We start from the raw sequence: 18,328 nt of genomic DNA, 5'->3' as shown, positions 1-18,328 counted from the left end.
AGATGAGCCGTCAGTACTAAAGAACTCTGATATAATATAGAATAACGCATGTTTCTTTTTTCGTGTTAAAATATCTGTAGAAACCCAAGGGATTAGTTGGTACCCGACCCAACGTATCCCGAGGGTTTCAGCAGTTGTTATGACACGGAACAATCATTCGTTAACGCTATTCTAGCATAAAGCATGCATAAATCTAACACAATCCATACACAATCAAGCAACATCACTGATTTTCCTCGGATTGCACGGGAACGTCAGCGTTGTATGTGACCGTGACGTCATTTCCGTTTTAGTTAAGCAGCGTCCGGGCCACAATGTATTGACGCTGTGCCACGGAAAACGTATATCAAAAAGGTGTTTTAACAGCGCATGAGCGCTAGAATCTCCTTGTTAAAAGACCTTTTTGGTCCTGTTAAAACACCCCGAAATCATGGTTATAACGGCAGTTTTATGCTAGAATATAAAGTAATGAATAACAACATGGATTCCAAGAAGACTAAAAGCAAACTCACATTGCACAATACTAGCCGCAATTATAATACTGCTAATAAAGTTCACGAATTTTCATTGGTTTAGAGGCGGGATATATTTATAGGTTATTACAGAGGTCTGATGTGCCTTTATTCGATTTTGGCCCACTAAAAGAGCCCGAGGGCTAATACCGATCTTGTAGACCCATATCGCATTAAGGCACACCAGACCTGTTCTATAACCTTTTTATTGCATGTGCTCATTTATGTTTTGGTTTTCATTATAGAATTAAAAAAATCGTTTGAAAACATTGTTCAGCGACAATGTATAATTTATTTTAAAAAGCGAGGGACTTTTGACGTCGTCTAATGACGTTGACGTCATTTCCTCACAAACATTTGTTTTTAATATATTTTGGCGTTATTTAACTGTTTGGAGATTGTTTTTCAAGTGTTTCTTCAATTTTGCTTTTTTATCAAGATATATTTCAGTTAAACGTATTTTTTCTTATAAAATTGTCAATCTTTCCGCGTTTTTTTAGCAACCCGAAGTGGGAAATCGATATCGGCCCAACCGGAAGTCGGACCGATATCGATATTTGGCGCATCACGTCACCTGACCACAGTCATATTACATGGACAAAACTCATATACGTTTAAATTCACATTTTTTTTCTATTTATAGTGTTTGCCGTTGCGTATTTATAGGTTATTACACAGGTCTAGTGTGTCTGAATGCAATATTGGCCAAGAAGAGGTATTGGCCCGAGGGCTTTAGCGGTCTCGTAGGCCAATATAGAGGATATTACATGAGTGTCTTTTCATATTGAATTTATTAAACGAGTTGGATAAAATAATAAATTGCGAGGCTCTGCCGAGCATTTTATTATTTTATTCATATCACAGGTTAAATTTTGGAGCCGATAAACCGAAAAATTGTTGTTATTTTGCCTTATAAACGCGGTAAAATCAAGCGACGTCCGCTAACGTTAAATGACGTCGACGTCAAAACGATATTATACTAGTTTATTGCATTTGTTACTATAAATAGTAACAAAAATGCTAAGGAAGTGTGCTGATATTGCCCAAAGAGTGCCGATATAAGCATGCATTGAGCAAGTGTGCCAGATATCGGCACACTTGCTAGTGTGCCAAAAATCCATATCATGACGTCACGTCCGGTTGACGTAAACAAGTTTTGACGTTGGAGCGCTCAAGATATAACTTATAGTTAACTTATCAGCATAACACGCAACAGGATAGATAAAGATTAAATTTCTGCACATTTTTATATGATTTTATAGAAATTTAATGAGCAGATATTTAAAATACAAATGTTTGTGGCGAACGGAAAATGTGAAGAAAATAGACACGATTTGTTAGAAAACAGTATGGAGATAAAACATTAAACTTTGTTTAGAAGAATAACATAATTGAGTGTCTACATATGCAATAAAAAGGTTATGATACAGGGCAAGTGTGCCTGAAGGAAGATATCGGCACACTTGGTCCGCATTGGCCCTCGGGCTAAAGCCCTCGGGCCAATACCTAACCAAGTGTGCCGATATCTTCCTTCAGGCACACTTGCCCTGTATAATAACCTCTAAGTAATATGGAAAATATGTAATGGCTTTATTACACTCCCGCGACGTCAAACATGTGATAAATCGCATTTAGGCACACCAGACCTGTTCTATAACCTTTTTATTGCTAATTTATGTTTTGCTTTTCATTTTCAATATAGGGATAACGCATGTTTTTTCGTGTTATAACATCCAAATACGAGACACATAATACCGAGTTTCATGTGAATATCTTTAGATACTAGTTACAGAAAAAACTCAACACAGAGGTTAATAATTGGAAAAATTGGGTAATGTTATGGGTATTGGTATGTTAGCTAACATTTTCATCCCGAACACATGTGTTAATATCTTTTGTGGTTGTACTAGTTACAAGAAAAACTAAACGCAGAACAAGGGAAATAATTCAGTCAAAATGGAAGATTATGAATCTTGGTGTGTGACTTCAAGTCAATATCTTCTGTTGTTGTAGAGATAAAAGTTACACGCAAAAACTAAACACTGACTTTCTAAGTCGAAAAAGAGACACTATTCAGTCAAAATACATGACAGAGTTATGGAACTTGGGATGTGACCTTTCACGTTCACCTCATACACATATGTGCAGTTTTAAGTGAACAGCTTCAGTTGTGGAGAAACAAGTGAAACGAAAATAAATCTGAACATTCCGTTTAGCTTATATTAACGACAATGAGTAGGTAAGCTCTCCTTTTCTTGGAAAAGTCGAACTAAAATACTTTTGTTTGAAACGGAACATCGTAAAAATAGAATGAATACTAAAACAGCTTCACTCGCTCCTTATATAGGTTTTTTCTGTCTTGGCTTACTAGTAGTTCTAGCTTCCCGCGTGATCAACCAACACATTAAAACCAAGGTGCAGTATATGAAAAGACTGAATATCATTAATAGATTTTGTTCAATAGAAAGCGGCCAACTTTTTATCCCTTCTTTATGGACTTCACGACACAACTCCCCGTCATTATTCCATACATTAAAGTGTCTCAAAATTGCGTACTGCATCTATTTCCGAAATTTATTTTAACATGTTTGACATCAAAATTAATAAAGTTCGATTTTCCACCTTTGCATACATGAGCTTCAATTTATCTTCGGTTATAGTCATGTTTTTACTAATTTGTGAAAAGTGCGTAATATTTTAAATCGGCCATTTTTGTGAGGATCTAATTCTAACATTTATTAAGAAAATAAAACAAAATAAAACTGGCATTTATTTTACTTCAGCAATATTTCAAAAGTAAATCATTATTGAGTCATGTCCAGCGAAAGTCAACAAAGTTTGGTTTTTGCGTGGCACGACACAATTATATGTTCTAGATAACTATAGAAAAACAAAAAAAATATGTCCGTGTATCTCAATAAAGTTTCTTTCAATAAGCCATCATTCTTAATCAAGACAAGTGTTTATTTGGCGAGGTCTTTGTAAGTTGTTGCTTTAACGGTAAAATATGTCGACGATTTCATACCAACCTATTCCAGATATTTTTAATCGCAACCACGCATTGAACCATCTTTTGTTATTTATTATTCGTCGGATTTCCATTAAAAGTCCGCTTCCTCGACCAGCTTTTCGAGAGAGCAGACGAACACTTACTACATTAGGTACGCTCTCCAATACCGAAGGTCCTATGTGTAGTTGTGGTTTTTCTAAGCCAATGTCTTGAAATAGTCTACGAAAACGGCTGCCGGCATGCTCAAGAACATATCTAAACGAGGGATCGCCAAATAAACACATGCTGATTATTTTTGCCTGTATGTGTAAAGGTAAATGAAAAAATGGAAAATTTTGTCGTCTCTTACGCATTTCTTGCCTTTGACTGAAAATCTGGTTTTTCAAAACCTTAACATTTTCAGACAAATCATTGGAATTTGCGTCTGAAGTTTTCTTAGTCTTTCTATATTTTGACTTAACATTTGTAGCTTTTCTTCCCTTCTTCCTGGTATTTGTATTCTTTCTAGACTCTTCTCCGAAATGGACACCAGTGTCCCTTTCATTAGTTTCCGCTTTGTTTTTCTCGACATCACTTTCCACGTTGTTTTGGGGAAGATCCTCATCATCTACACTTTGGGGCTCTGCGGTTCCATTCTCATCTGACTCAGTACCTGAACTTGTCTGAGAAATTAATTTAGTGACTTCTTCTCTGGGTACCGATATGCTTACATAATGCATGCCTGCATTTTCAGGGAAATGTAATAAATGTTAATAGTGGCAACACACAGTCGTACTTGCCATCATTAGAGATTAAAGATGAAAACTCTGGTCCTCTTGCCGATGCCACGAAACATTGTAGATTAAATTCTCGCATTAAAGCGACAAGCGTTAGATTGTCTCCATAGGTACCGTCACGTGTCATACCTTCAAGGTAATCATTGTACGTTTGTCCATAAACAAAGTTTTCGTAAAAGTTTCTGTTTCTTCTTAAGTGGGCTGTAGCTTCTTCACGAAGAACATTTCCTGATCTATGTATACCTATCAAACTCAACTGATGAGAAATTGCGTTAAATTGGCAATTACCATCGGGCTTGGGGTCATGCAAAATCGACACATCAAGGTTCGAAGTACTCATTTGACTCAGATTATCCTCATGGGAAAGTGGTTGATAGTATTTTTCTTTGTGCTGACTTTTTGGCACTTGGGGAGATTTTTCACTTCTATGATAATGTTTTTTCTGTTTTTCCTTTTCAATTGTTACACTTGTTATGTTTTCGATTCCTACCCATGCTTGCTTGAAATCACGGAGCATTGGGCGCTTGTACATTATGTAATAGCGTGTGCCATTCCTGTTTCTTTTCATAACTATGCCCTGCAACACATGCCGTTTATATGGTACTCTCGATTTAGTGAATGGATATCGAATTAAAACTCTCTCGCCTTTCCGGTAGTTCTTGGGTTGTCCGGACTTCTTTTTCAAGTAGGCTTGTTCCTTTTTTAGAACATGTTTCATTTTTCTTCGAATTTTACGAATGTTTGTCGGTCGACCTGCATGCGTACGCCCGTGGTAAGCCTCAAAAGGGGTAACATTTCCAAGAATCCTTTTCACACTTGTGTTTATCTCATGAGCAATGTTTGATAGACCTTCAACCCAGTTAAATCCTTGATTTTTGGTGCACGCAAACTCGATTCTACGTCTCAGAAGTCTATTTGAGCGTTCGCATTTGCCCTGCGACTGGGGGTAGTACGGACGCCCATGAATCATTCTAATATTAAATTCTTGCATTAAGCTTCTCATTTGTTTGCCCTGAAATTCCTTCCCATTGTCACATTGAATTTCATTCGGCGCACCGTGCTCTAGTATGACGGTTTTAAGGACTTTTGCAATTTCCGACGACTGTTTACTTTGTAGAGGTTGAGGCATCATATACCGTGAAAAGACATCCACTATTTGAAGTATATATACGTATTTATCACCCTTATATTCTACTGACGTGTTTGCCATACTAACGACATCAATTTGCCAGCGTTTTCCAGGTCTACTCGACCAAACAGTCTTTGGGATTGGTTTGTTTCTGAATCTTGGGTGTTGTCGATGAAATAATTCGCTTTTCTCTAAAATTGTTACAATGTTACGAACGGAAAACCCAGTATGTGTCTCTTTCATTTTGTTATATAATGTTCGAGGACCACAACCATGACTCTTTTCATATAGGCGTTTAACTTCCGAGGTTAACTTTTCCGCTGGTATTATAATTTTTTCGTGACAGCGTAATCGTCCTTCTGTATCAATTGAAAAGTCTTTTCTCTTTCTTAGCAGATTAAGAGCTTGTTTTTTGCTCCTTTGTTTGTTGTTTGTCCGGAACCTTGAAACCTCCATCCAACTTGGATTTGATGATATCATACTTTTGCTGGGATAATCGGCCCAAAGCAGGCTGTTTTTTCCTCTGAAAGAAAACAAAGTTGATGATAAAAAATATTGATGTTATACATATATCATACAATTAAAGACTGTTATACGGAATCCGGTCAGTGCCATTTTAATTGTCAAGCGTCGACTTTCGATGTCGACGCATGACACTTTACACGATGATAGATCCGACACATGAAAATAGCGCGAAAATTAAATTAGATGTCCTGCAAAATATCTACTGTCGTGGCTTGGTTTTCAACCGCGATATATGACATTTCTACGGAATCCTGTGTGTGCCATGTAAAATATCGCCCGTCGCCCAACAAAGGCGACGCGCGACAATGCGATATGAGCAAAATATCGTGATGAGTATCGCATTGTCGATCGTCGTATCGCGTTGCCGCGATGTTGTATTGCGTTGTCGCGATGTCGTATCGCATTGTCGCGATATCGCATTCGATGGGTGATGGCGACATTTTTAAATTGCACAAACAGGATTCCGTAATAAACCATAATAAAGGAAGAAATCAACAAATACAATGTGATACTATATTATTATAACAATTATTTGTGCATGTTGACACAGAAAAAAAACTGTAACAGATAGCCAAAGTAAATATTTGTGGTTTTATATCTATGGGTTCCAGTATTTCCCGTCTAAGGAAAAACATCGGTCAATGATACATTATAACACCGGTCGACGCACAACAATTAAAATTTAAATATCGCGCAATTGTCTTCCGTCGTGGCTTCAGCTTCAACAACGATGCATAACAAGTTTAAATGTGATGCGTGGTATTAAATGCCATATGTCGCCGTTGGAAATCAAGCCACGACGGTGGACATTTGCAAGACATTTGATTTAATTGTCGCGCGATTGTCATGTGTTGTATCTATCGTCGTGTTAAGTGTCAGATGTCACCTTTCAAAATAGATACGACATATGGCAGTAAGCCGAGACGATAGATACAAATAAATGGCGTGGTCAGGGACTTATAAAAAATGTACCGTTTTCAGTTTTGAACTGTCATCCGTCGTATATATCGTCGTGGTAATTGTCATGCGTCGAATCTATCGTCGTGAAGAATGGCATGCGTCAACCTCGGAGGGCGACGCATGACAATTAAAATGGCACTAACCGGATTCCGTACTTTTAAGCTGTTTTACATTATGTTTATATGCACCAGAAAATAATTATTCACCGAGGCGGCACTTTTCAGAAGTTATACATGATGCGATATGCACCAAAAATCCTTTGTGCCGAGGTATTAGCCCGAGTCAATAACTATAGGTTATTTAGCTTGTATTGCGATATATGCACGAGTTCTGATCGGTGATATTGCGCTCCTCCTTTAGTGTATATATTGAAATCCAAGCTAAGTAACCTTTTTAGTGTATGCCTGTATACTAAGGCTTTTAATAAGACAAAATTTGAAAGAAAACGACGTTCATTTATTATAATACGCATAAATAAACGCTAAATATTCTTCATTTTTTTCAGCGCATTTATATTTGGCGCCGACGTGACATCTTGTTTTGACAACGTTGAACGTGTTTTCCATTACAACCGTAAAACAAACATTCCACGTCCGATATGAACTTGGAGACCAATCTCTACACAGAATTGTTGTTCCTTACCTCACTTTCAAGTTTCTGAACCGCAAGTAGAAGAACGACAATTCTGCATTAGAGATTGCGAGTAGACGTTACGATATTGAAAAATATTATACCTTACATAAATTTGTTTCTTCTTTACATATATAAACTAATGCGGGCCTTAAAATCCGATGGTTTTCAAAAGTCTCCTAGCGGTCCACTATAAAAAATAGTGACCGGTCACTATTTTGTATAAGGCCCGCTGAGAATTAGTTGTTTGTAGCCTTATGCGATTTTCACAGCACGGAATTTTAACGCGCACCACCAAAACAAAAAAATCATTTATTTTTATTTCCTGATGATATTAAATTGTTACTACTGAATATATAATCTTTTTTCTCCATATTTAGGGATTTAAGATCAACAAAAATGTGCGGTATAATATATAAGAAATAGTACACACCACCTCGACCCTCCTGGCATAATAGTGACCGACCAGTCAGCCCAAACATTGATCGGACCTCAGCCTTCGGTCCGATCAATGTTTTGGGCTGACTGGTCGGTCACTATAATGCCAGGAGGCCCTCGGTGGTGTGTACTATTTCTTAATTATTACATGCCTCTTTGAAATTCCCATAGCGTTACGGACGTTGCTACGGGTCAATAAGCTTGTATTGCGATATATGCACGAGTTCTGAGCGGAGCGCAATATCATACCTCGGAAGAACGAGTGCATATATCGCAATACAAGCTAAATAACCTTTTTATTATATGCCTTTATACTTAGACTTTAAGTTCGACACAACTTGAAAGAAAATATCGTTTATTGATATTTTTTCGCACAAATAAACACTGCAAATCTAAATATTCTTCATTTTTTGAAGCGCATTTATATTTGGCGCCGACGTGACGTCATCTTGTTTGACGACGTTGAACGTGTTTTCCATTACAACCGTAAAGCAAATGTTCCACATCCGATATTAAACTTAGAGACGTGCAATATGGAAAAATATTGACCCGTAGCAACAGAGCCCGTAACGCTATGGGAATTTCAAAGAGGCATATAATAATTTTTATCAATAAACGATATTTTCTTTCAAATTTTGTCTTACTTAAAGTCTAAGTATACAGACATATATTTACATTCACCCTATACTTTTCTATTGAAAATTTTGACGTTCATTTCGTATAAACTTCAAACTGTAAAGGCGCCAAAATAACGTCATTCCTGCTTAGTGATGTTTTGACGACGTCCGCGTATAGTCAGGGAGAACGTTCCATTTATGACGTCGACGCTGTTCTGTCTGTTGATCTTTTTAGTCGGAAAGCGCATTCAAATGTTTTAATTTTAACAAACTGGGTTATTTTTCAAATAATTTATTTTAATGAAACGGACAGTAATTTAATGTAAATATAAGAAATGAAATTATTTTTTTCTGAATTTATGCGAAATGAACAACAAAATGTGATCGGCAAACTAACCAAGAATTGCTAGCGCGATTCATGTATTTGCCGATCACATTTTGTTGTTCATTTCGCATAAACTCCGAAAAAAATCAATTCATTTCTTAAATAATAAAAAGGTTATTTAGCTTGAATTTCGATATATGCACTCGTTCTTCCGCGGTATGATATTGCGCTCAAAACTCGTGCATATATCGAAATACAAGCTAAATAACCTATAAATATTTACTTGTAGCAACGCACGTAACGCTATGGGAGTTTCAAAGAGGCATGTTATATTTATTGTATATCAAAAAAAGTCTTCTGCTTACCTCGGTGGACATAGTTCAACTTTTGGTTATATTTGGTCTAAGCTGACCTATTTGATGCAAAGGCTTGTACCTGAAATAGAAAAAAATGAAAACATATTTTTAAGAGGTTTCATTTTTTTGCAATTGTACACAATTCGGGCATAAATCATCATCATATATTGCAAAGCAGAAAATGCACATTTAATAACCCTAATGCTATATTATGCCAGGCCCTAAAAAGCTCCGACGACAAAACAGGCAGGCGCGCAATATATAAATTATATATATGCATAAAATGTAAACAAGTCGGAAAGCTTAATAAAAACAACTGTCAACTTTTCTCAGTGCTTGATAGTATAATCTGTCAAGTCCCAAAAGGGGCATGATTCAATCAAAATGCATAACGGAGTTATTGGTCTTCATTTTCATTCCATACACATGTGTGAAGTTTCAATTGAATATGTTCAGTGGTCAAGTAACAAGCAAAAAATAAACACTGCGCTCCTCTTACACCGACGCCGAATGGACATATATATATAAAGCTCTTCTATTCGTAAAGGAGATCTAAAATGAAATATTAGAGACATCAGTTATACGGAAAGGGTGCTATTTTACTCTAAAAATTAAATAATTTAACAGTTACCTTTGGAACTCCTTCAGCGTGACCTGTTGAATGCAAGGCCTGCTTCCAAATGAAACTTGAGGAAGAGGACATGTGACATCAAAAATGCCGAAAGAGACTTTTGGAATCTTCTTTAATGTTTGCCGGCATAGTTACCAGTGAACCTGAATTTAACATAACTCAATCGCTGATTGGTCCACTACATTGCAGACTTTGTTTTTGGGGCGTGTCATGATTAAATGACATGACGGCTCGCGGCGGATCGCTTTTGATGGTTTTTGATCTCTTTTGAAGTGCCGACGGACCGCTAAGGCTTTAGAGTCCCGTTTTTTAGCGTTCCGGTTTTACAGGGCATGCGCACATCAACTACACATATGCATTTACTACAATGAAGGAATATAGCGATCACAATATAAAGTATCTTTTCATTATTTTGTAGTTGATGTGCGTATGCGCTTGTAAAACCGGGACACGAAGAACTGAATTAAAAAACAACAAAGAAACGTAAAATCGAATACGTAGAAGCGAAAAAAAAACCGAATATACGACAGCTTAAAGGCTAAAACACGACACATTTTATCTGCCGCATTGTTGCATTTATTCTATCGTGTGTTCGTTTCTTCGCTGCAAAGATTAGAAAAAACGAAAATGCGAAGATAAGACAAACTGTGATTTTGTCGTGCCTTCGTCTTTTCCTGATCTGCCTGGCAAGGACAACGAAACATCAAAGATACGACAGATTTAGGGCGGAAACACGGCACATTTTATCTCTGTATTGTCGCATTTATTCTGACGTATTTCATTTCTTCGCTGCAAGAAATAGAAAAAAAAGAAGCGAAGATACGACAAACTGTGGATTTGTCGTGTCTTCGGTTTTTCGTTTTTTTCTAATCTTCGCGGCGAAGAAACGAAACAAAAAAGACACGGCGTAAATCAGCAACAAAGTGTTTTATTGAAACCGTGTGGACATATAACACAATTCGTAATGTTTGATTATGCGTCCTTTTCAATATTTTGAATTGCTACACGATAATATTACATTACATTACAACTTACATGCTATCCTACTTGATATGTTTAATAACGTTCTGTACTATACAGTCGCGCAACAACATTCTGTATTACACAACACTTTTCAGCATTTAACTACAAAATAATTATTTATCACGTTTGAAGTCGCGGGAGTGGAATAAAGCCATTACATATTTTCCATATTACACTAGTGTAATATCGTTTTTGACGTGCTCTTCATGTATACTGAAGGAAATAAAATATCTATCTACGTTAGCGGACGTTGCTTAATTTTACCGCGCTTATAAGGGAAAATAACGACAAGTTTTCGCTTTTTCGGCGGCAAAAGTTTACCTGTGATAAAAGAATATTACATTCGTGTCTTTTAACATTGAATTTATTAAACTCGTTGAATAAAATAATAAAATGCTCGGCAGAGCCTCGCAATTTATTATTTTATCAAACTCGTTTAATAAATTCAATATGAAAAGACACTCATGTAATATCCTATATTTATTTGATGCTAACTAATGAAATACTGTTCTATCAATGAAATATATTCATATTATATCAGTCACAGTGTGGTGATATAGATTTGGGTGATATAAGCCACGCCCACTCTGCGTACGTATTTATAAGTCTGGATTCCCTAAACATGCATTAAAAATAACTGTTTAATTTCATTCTAAATGACATATTTCTCGATTCAAATGTTCCGTAATTTTGTAAGATTGTTGACAATGAGACCGCAAAAAGAAATATAAATAAATAAGGATTATTTTGCTTGCAGCGTTAACGTTTGCCGTCATATTGTTTACGCGCGCGTAGTCTCCGCGCTTCAGTAGTAAACGGTCTAAAAGCACTTTTCAAAAGGCACATAAAATAAAAAGAAAATGTGTTTGCTTTTCGTGAATATGAACTATATCTCACATCGAAGTGAGAAAATGTTCATATTTTCACTCGCGCTACGCGCTCGTGATACATATTTCATTTTTTTTTCTCACTTCTCAGTGAAATATATTTCATATTCACTCAAAACAAACAAATATCCTCTATAAAATTCACTAAACACCGTCGTTTGAAACTATCTAATCATAAAAGGCGAAAAAAGCTAAGACGCGTCGAAACGATAAAGCGGCCCCGCCACAAAGACACGATCTGTTTAAACGAATTAACTATATTATTATTACTAGTGGAATAGATATGGAAAGTTCCATAGAGCGTCTGCAAGCAATTGGCACAGACTTGCAAAATCGTCTCAGGAAAGAAGGTTCCTAGATGTCAAAATGTCATACTCTTTAATTGAACCAAGATTCCTGAAAGTCTGCGGAAGTCAAAAGTCTGTCAGACCAAAAAAAGGTTCATTGATGTCAAAAGGTCCTAATCTCTAATTAGATATCCTGAAAGTCAACGGGGGTCTCAGCTACTTCCCAAACAATCATATATGGTCTCATTGGTGTAAATATGGTCATAATTTGTACTGAAACTAAGATTAAGTCTGTGAGATTCCTTTAGACTGTCGCTGTATGGTGGGAAGAAATTTGAGGGTTCACAGAGGTAAAAGATCACTTCCAGTTGAAGTCTGATACTATGCCGTGCATTGTCACCAAAATTTTTTGAAGGTTTCGAGAACGTAAGACGACTTGATAGCAATACCATTACGACGATGCGACAGTTCTATGAAGACAATACAATGCCGACGATACGATATTGCAACAAGTTAGTACGATGGCGATAATGCAATGGTGGTGAAAAGATATTGGTATCGTGATGTCGACATCACAATATCGATTTATTGCATTGTCGCCCTTGTACTATCGCACTGATATAACCACGATTGTCCTTATGATATTCCGTGTATCACATATTGAAAAATAAACTTGTGACATTTGTGATTCGCCTGTTTAAAAATTCTCAATTTTGCTTGTGACGTTTGTGATTGGCATTTTTACCCGATTTTGGTCAATCACATTCGTCACAAAAGTCATTTGTGACGAATGTGATCACATTCGTCACAAATTCATAAAAACTTGTGACGAATGTGATTTGTGACACATGTGGCCTAACAATGCTTTCTTATGTCACTTTTGATAGATGTGACGTCTAAGTGAGCACTGACTAGACTGTGTCTCGCGTGAATTATCGTCAACGACAAAGACTGCGACCTCGCAGAAAAAGGACGTCAGCGACACGTGTCATAAAACGGTCGTACGACGTTGTCGCAGACGTACGACACCGACAATATAAGACTACGACACGTTGATAAAACGGCCCCCAGAAACGGCGATCCGTTACGAACGTATCATGCACTATGTTTATGTAATGATATTTGGCAAAAGTTTTGTTTATATAGATCATAAATAAATTATTAAAGTAAAAATGCCACGTTATCATTCCTTAACCAGTAGCATAAGTTTATTGTAAATCAAAAATAGTATAAGCTTTAACTAAGATTATGCGGTGGTATTTGCTATACTTTTTTATCTTGTGGCCACAACTTATTATCTTATCGCCTAAAGATATAATCTTGAACTTCTGGCTAAAACTTATAACCATGCAACTGATATGATAACTGCCCTATAACACTTGCCTGGTAATTATTTTTGATATCAGGTCAGTATTGGTAAGCCCCGCCCATTTTAACGGACTTTTTTCAATTTTTTATATTCTCATTTTTATCATGTGAACAATTTTATCTCATACCCTTACAAGTCTTGAATCAAGATGCGATATTTTATTATTTGTTATTTCTGTTTCGATTTCAATTACGAATCAATTAGGTAGCGAATAGTTAATCACAGACCTATTGAAGTCACGTCATAATTTTTATTTAAATGACATCATCGATGTCCATGTCCAAATTCTGTAAACATAACAGACAGGCTGAGAACTTGTAAATGTTTACTTAATATCGCAAGATTATCATTCATATTTGATAAGTGAACAAATTGTATCGTTCAAAAATTAAGACGCCTGTTTGTGTAGCTTGTGTTTTTAAAATTGCCGGTTTGGCTTTTCTTTGATTGAAATTGAATCTATTGTGAACTTTTGAATTTGACAATTCAAGGAAAATAGTGCAGCAAATTTTATGTGATTCTTAGGGATTTTTTGGATCGATGTTTAAAGGTAAAAATCTTATGAATTGCATGATAAATAGAAAAACATGCTAGATTCTACTGTCTTTTGATATCAATTTATAATCAGGCTCTGCTGATATGGGTAGCCTAATTAATTCGGCGTGAACGGTTTGGCCCAAACAGACTTTTACAGACATTTTTTTTCTTATTGTCAAACCGTTACTTCGGTACGCTTAATTTTACCTGTCATTTTTACGCACGGAAAATCTACCGGCATCACTATCGATAGTGTGGACTTGATTTTTACTGCTTAAACCCAAGGGGACCCGGCACAGTGTTGGGATAGTGTAAAAAAGTAATTCTAGAAAAATATTATACTTCATATATAGGCCTAATATATACTATCCGTACACTGTGCCGGGTCCCATTGCTTAAACCTGAAAGTAACTTCAATGTCCCCTAAAAGTCAATGGAATATAAATTCTAGTACTTCTCTAAGAAAAAATATTGGATTGTACCAGTCTTAACGCAATTTGTACTGCCGGCGGACTCGTTATGACGACATCGTAAAAAAGTCGATTCCGTGAAAGCTGGTAGTAGCTACCAGTGTGTCTAGCATGTAGGTGTGGGTTACGCATGAAGAGTAAATTTCAAAAAATATCGGGGAAATAGATCTTAATCTTTTCATTATTTTTTATATAAATTTGTGCATTATTAAATAATATTGAAAAGTGCCAATGTGTTTAACCTAAAATGCAATGGTTGCAAATAGACTCCGTACAAGTAGGCAGGACTACTGTTACTATTATTTCGTCATATGTATCATTTTAGTGATAAGCCTGACCGTCCTCTCCCTTGCGCCTTATCCTGTTTTTGTTTAAGATCCTCCTGTGCTCCTTGCCAAAGGTTCTTGTTCCTGGGTCGTGTGGAGGTTGCGTTCTTTCCTTGTTGATCTTGTTTATTATATTGTATACATGTATACCGGACCGTAACAAACGGATAATGATTATCAATACAAGGTTCGGCAAGCAAGCAAAGAAATGTAAAGAAACCAGAAAAAACTTATCCGCCCATCCCCCCAAAACACCAAAAAAACGCATGTAACTGCAAAACCTAAATACATATGAGTGCCAAAGACGGCCCTGGTAAGTGCAAGTGCTCCCTTGCGCCGATTTAAACAGAATTCATCACTTAAACATAATACATGTGTAATGTTGAAATTTTGAATTAACAACCACAAATGTGTACAAAATTCTGCGGTAATCATTGAACTTTCAATGTGGCACATTCGAGGTGCCGTTAAAGGAAAAGCGGGAACTAAATAACATAGAATTTTAAACGAGTATCAGAGGTTTTGATGTCGTTTGTGACAGTTGTTCTAACAGACGACTACAGTCATTAAAACAGACTATCTGTCGTACATTCTTATGTTATTCTACGTCCAAATTACTGTCACTAAATTCCCATCTTGCTGCTATTTTTATCATTAACCCGGTCATGACTGTGCGACAATCGCATTTTACTGAGGACTTTAATTAATTAACTTCAGAATAGGCCAGTCTGAATTTCCATTTTATAGTCTGAAATTTTAAGACTTTTTTTTCAGATTTTTTAAGTTATTATTTTGGTTGTTTTGAACTTCTTCCCTTACGCAACTGTCCTCATTATTGTTTTAAAAATAATAAACTCGAAATTGATATGGAGTGAAATACAAATTGAATTTTTTCTTTCTATAACCTTCTTTCTTCATCATGTATATAGTATATTTATATTTCATTAAGATGTACCTACAGTTACATTGTATTTTCGTACGTGGGAAATCATGGCCGAGTTATAAAATAAAAAAAGGCAGTTTAGAAATGTCACCTTATGATCACAGATGTTAAAAAATCCAACTTTATAATTTCTAATTTGACAATTTAAACGGACACTTTGCAGTATCTGACGTCGGACATCATAAACTATTCAATTTCTAAGTAAGGTTATCAGAATTTCCTTTTATTTCAATGTTGAAATATTCGTGTGTGAATATAAGAGTTATTCCTGCAATAAATTAACATCAATAACATAAACAAATTGTATAATAAAGCTTGACAAATACAATCGATTACCGCCGATACCTGTGTTACTCCATGAAAATTTTACACTTTTACCACGACACCGTTGCGTCATTCCTTCTCTTTTTCCAATATGGCTGCTTACAATGATTTTCAACGATTTAAAAAAAATTAAGTGTAATATTTAGACTTCTGTTCGACTTTGAAGTATGATAATTTGGAACCTTGCATAAAACACGGTTCTCTTTTAGGTAATGTAGGCCGTTTCTTCTAATCTTTTCTAGTTTTCACTCCCAACAACTTCTAATTGGGAAGCGTCCGTGCATAAAAATGCAGTTTGTGGTTGGACTTGAAAAAAAGACAGCGCCGTCCAAACTTATCTCGGTGTCGCTTTGACAAGTCTAATTAGTTGGACTACTGATATGGACAGAAAGGGCTCGGCAATCCTCGCCACTTTCTAAAATAGAGAGAAATAAGAATCCCTTAAGAAAGCTCAACCCATATCAGCCTCGCCTGATAAAATTGATATCAAAATACATTGGCATGTAATTCTCATTCTCTATTCATCTTGTGTATTCGTATTTATCTTGTGTATTTGTAATATTTTTATTACATATTATGAGTTACAGTTTCACCCTTATATTAAGCGCATAGCAAATCTGTCGTTATGTTGAGTTTACCTCAGAAATAATATCGGTCTCCACCGTAGGCCGGAGTGGTTTCAAAACGAAAAAAACACACAACAAAACAGTGTTTAATAGTGGATAAACACCGCTCAGACCGATATTATTTCTATTCTAACAAGATAAAATAAGGAAGATCACTAATGTTATTTTTTCCGATGCCGATTTTCATATGTCGCACCCTACTGTTGCAAATATATAGAGGATATTGAATGAGTGTACAGTAAATTTCATACTAAATTTATAGAACGAGTTGAATGCGAGCCACTGGCGAGCTTAATATTGTTTTATTCAACGAGTTCAATAAATTTAGTATTGAATTTACACGAATATAATATTCTTTTTATCACATAGATTCTATATGAAATAAGAACGGTGAGCTGTAAACAAAGTATTTTTTCTTCCACTCGCCTATAGTGTAACGCTTACATTAACGCGCTTTAACGGTATGTTTATAGCGCAAATGACGTCACGTCAAAGTGTTATTAAAATGATGTTGTTGTATGGCACGCGACTCATCTGGCACCCCCATGCCAGATGAAATTTCCGGCATGGGTAAAAAAAATGTGGAAACAAAGTGATCCCTCGGAAGCATTAATCACAACAAAATTACAAGAGAATTGCAGACTCGGTTAGATTTAGTATGTACATGAGGGATACTGTACGTTTAAGTGTAACATCCCTCACGTCCCCTAGCACCGGCTTGAGCGGTACTCAATCTTCAACACTTAATAGTGCTGGCATCAATGATCCCGAAGGACCAGAAAAATATAACAACACTGAAGTAAAGTACGGGGCAACTTTTTACAGCTGCCACACAGCACTTCAAACTCACGGAAACGCAAGTCTGCTATGAAAGAAATAGAAATTATTAAACAAAAGAAATAATAAGAAAAACACGTTAACTAATTTATCAAGTTTTCAACAATAAAAACTTACGTCTCATACTGAATTGTATTGTGTTAACATCAGTGCCAAATTAATAATATCTGTCATATTTTTTGGGTCACCTCGGGACGGATATTCCGATCCGAACCGCAAACATATGTCAAATATTTTTTCTTGCATATTCTACCATATTCCATTATATTTTTAATTCTTTATCCTTAATTTCAATAGAAATTTATATCATTACAACTGTAACTATTTTCTTACAACAGTGTATGAATTACAACTTCATTCATAATGGTAAAATGACGTCATCCTAAGCGTGCTATTGTACAGCACGCGACTCATCTGGCACCCCCCCCCCCCCCCAGATGAAATTTCCGGCATGGGTAAAACTCACAGAAACGTCAGTCTGATATGCAAGAATAATCATTCTTGCATAGCAGACCGGTGTTTCCGCGATTTTTACCCATGCCGGAAATTTCATCTGGCATGGTGGGGGGGGGGGTGCCAGATGAGTTGCGTGCCAAACAACAACGTCATTTTAGCGCACTTAATGAATGAATCGCGTTAAAATGACGATAAGTTACGTAGAATGCCGACATGGCACGGAAAACCCGATTTCCATTACAGGGATCTTACCTTAAGAAGGGAAATATGTGCTTAGGATGACGACATTTAGCCGTTGTTATTTAAGTTGTAAGATCATACGCTATTGTTTAAA

This window comes from Ruditapes philippinarum, unplaced genomic scaffold (assembly GCF_026571515.1).
Source record: "Ruditapes philippinarum isolate M1 unplaced genomic scaffold, ASM2657151v2 ctg5701_1_1_1_1, whole genome shotgun sequence".
NCBI classification, from domain to species: domain Eukaryota; kingdom Metazoa; phylum Mollusca; class Bivalvia; order Venerida; family Veneridae; genus Ruditapes; species Ruditapes philippinarum.
The sequence above is the reverse complement of the archived record's forward strand: the minus strand, read 5'-3'. Positions refer to the sequence as shown.